The sequence below is a fragment of the Chrysochloris asiatica genome, unplaced genomic scaffold, assembly GCF_000296735.1.
Source record: "Chrysochloris asiatica unplaced genomic scaffold, ChrAsi1.0 scaffold00139, whole genome shotgun sequence".
NCBI classification, from domain to species: domain Eukaryota; kingdom Metazoa; phylum Chordata; class Mammalia; order Afrosoricida; family Chrysochloridae; genus Chrysochloris; species Chrysochloris asiatica.
The window spans coordinates 5,539,647-5,542,663 of record NW_006408657.1 but is presented as its reverse complement, the minus strand read 5'-3'; positions in this window follow the sequence as shown (position 1 = coordinate 5,542,663).

Below are 3,017 nucleotides of genomic sequence, written 5' to 3'. Positions count from 1 at the left end.
GCACTCTGGCTGCACTTCTTCCAACACACATCTGTTGGTTCTTTTGGCTGCCCATGGCAGCCCCAGGTAACCAGTAATAAATCTTTTGTTTCTATGCATTTGTTTATTCTACATACTTCATATAAATGGGATCATACAATATTTAGTCTTATGTGTCTTTGATGGTTTATATCATGTATCAACGTGGCTAGGCTATGATTTTTAGTAGTTTGATAAACACTGGACTCTTCCATAATGTGGTATAATGGACTCATCTGTACTGTGTAATCTGATGTGATCAGTCAGTCAGTTGAAAGGGGAGTTTTTTTTTTTTTTTTTTGAGCTAGGGCGTGCCTCAAGTATATAAATGTCCTGTCAAATCTCTTTCTCTTTTTGTCCCCTGTACTCTTCTCAAAAGTTCTTAAGACCTATGCCTGCAGAAGTCTTCAACCTACCTCTTGACTCACAGACTTGGGGTTACTCAGTTCCTGCATCGATGTGACCCAGAAGTCTTCAGCCTGCTGCCTGACACAGATTTGAGACTTGCCAGCCCCCACAAGTACAAGTCCTTGAAATACATTTCTGGACTGCAAGGTTGGTTTGAACCACAAGGTCACCAGTTCAAGCTCACCAGCTGTTCCTTGGAAATGCTTTACAGGGTCTTTATGAGTCAGAACTGACTCGACAGCACTTAACAACAACAGCAATATATACGTTTTACTGGTTTTGCTCCTCTAGGGAACGAAACGAAGCCAGCGTGACTTGTTTCACTTAGCATAATGTTTTCAAGATTCAACCACGTTGTAATATGTACTGAGACTTTGTTTCTCTTTATGAATGAATGATATTCTATTGTATGTACATACCAAAATTTGTGTATCCATTTATCCTTTCCTCTGTTGATGGACACTTGAGTTGTTGGGTTTTTTTGTTGTTGTTGTTGTTTTGTTTTTTCACTTTGGGCTATTGAGAATAAGATTGTAATGACTACTGATGTACAAGTATATGTTTGACGCTTCACTTTCAAATATTTTGGTTTTATTCCTAGGACTAGAATTGCTAGGTCATATGGTAATTCTACATTTAACATTTTGGAGAACCAGTAAACTGTTTTTCATAATACCTACACTTTACACTCTCATTAGCAAGATTTCCAGTTTCTCAGCATCTTTACCAACACTTGTTATTTCCATTTTTCTAATATTAGTCATCTTAGTGGGGATTAAGTGGTATCTCGCTGTAGTTTTCATTTACATTTTCCTAATAATTATGTTGAACATCTTTTCATGTGTGTATTGGCAATTTATATATCTTCTTTGGAAAGTGTTTTATTCGAGTGCTTTGTCCCTGTTTCGATTGACTTGTCTGTCTTTTTGTTGAATTGTAGGAGTTTTTATGTATGAGTGTAAGTAAAAAAGTCTTATTAGGGTTCCAGTTCAAGTATGCATGGGTTTATTCCAAACAAAACAGTTTAAACATATCTCTGCAATCAGTGGATGGCTGCGGATACATTTTCTCAGTAATACAAATGTCTTAGTCTTATTAAGGTGCCTTCAAAGAAGTCCAATCAGCAAAATGACTTTTGAGGGCATCTTCTGGGTCAGTTAAATTCAAGGCACAGAAGTGAGCTCAAATGGTTACGACAACTGTTTATTTGGAATCCCAACAGGGTAATCTTGATAGATTTTCTCAAAGGATATAGGATGATAATGGGGGCTTATTAAGAAAAAGATTTAGGTAATTTTAAAACTGCATTGTTGACAAAAAAGCCAGGAAAGTTGTGCCCAGGAACTTTTTTCCATCACAACAATGCATCTGTTCATTCATCGAGAGTAGCAAGGGCTGTCTAACAAGGATTCTGTTGGGAAAACCTTATCCCATCCACTGTACAGCCTTGATATTGTCCCTTCAGACTTCTTTTTGTTCCCCCAAACTCCAAGAACATTTAAAAGAGGTATGATTTGAGACCTCTGAGGATGCCCAAACTTTTATTTTGGCTGGGTGAAATTGAAAAATGCAGAATTCTTTGAGGAAGGGTTAGAGAGATGGAAACACCTCCTTCAGAAATGTATAGAAGTGGATGGAGAATATGTCAAGAAATAATAACTTCACATTTTAATATTTTTGTTTAATAAAGGTTTCTATGATTTTAGAGTAATACTTTTTGACTTACACTTATAAACTGTATATTTAAACCTTCAATGAGATAGATGGCTACCATGCATCTTTAGAGACAGAAAAGTTTTTAATCTTGATGAAGTCCAATTTATCTATCTTATATTTTGATTCTCAAATTGTTGGTGGCATATTTAAGAACTATCAAAAACTAGGCCTCTCAATTTTATGCTTAACTATTCTAAGAGTTTATAGTTTTAATACTTACATTTAGTCCAGTTGTTCAATCCAGTTGTCCCATCATTCTCCCTTTCACATTAAATGGACTTGTCTCCCTTATAAAAAAATCAATTTACCATAGCTATATGGAGTTATTTTTAGTTTCTCAGTTCTCATGCCATTGATGTAAATATCTATCCTTACACCAGCACCACATTTTGATCATTAGGGGTTTGTGTCAACTTGCCTGGGCCTGGATTCTCAGTGGTTTAGCAGTTAAGATGTAGTGATCACCTCCATGATGTTGATATTGTTGATGGTTCTGACTCATAGTGACTCTGTATAGAGTTTTCAAGGAGAAGTTGGTGAGTTTGAACCACTAACCTTACAGTTAGCAGTCCAGAGCTTATCCTACAGTGTGACGCCAGAACTCCGATGAAAAGAATACACAGGAAAAATTTTCCTTAGTGTTTTTCTCTCTGATTACTGCAATTATCATTTACTATTTGCTCTGCTTGAAACACGTCCAGGGACATGAGGCTTCTCAGTCCCAACTTCCTAAGCAGTTCATACTGTGATTTACAAGAAGAAGCATAAGTAAGTAGCACAGAGACACCAGAGACATGACCACCCTTGCTATCAATTTATAGGGATCACTGGGCATTCCTCTTGCTTCTTCCAGATATTCTTCTTGCTATTTCTTT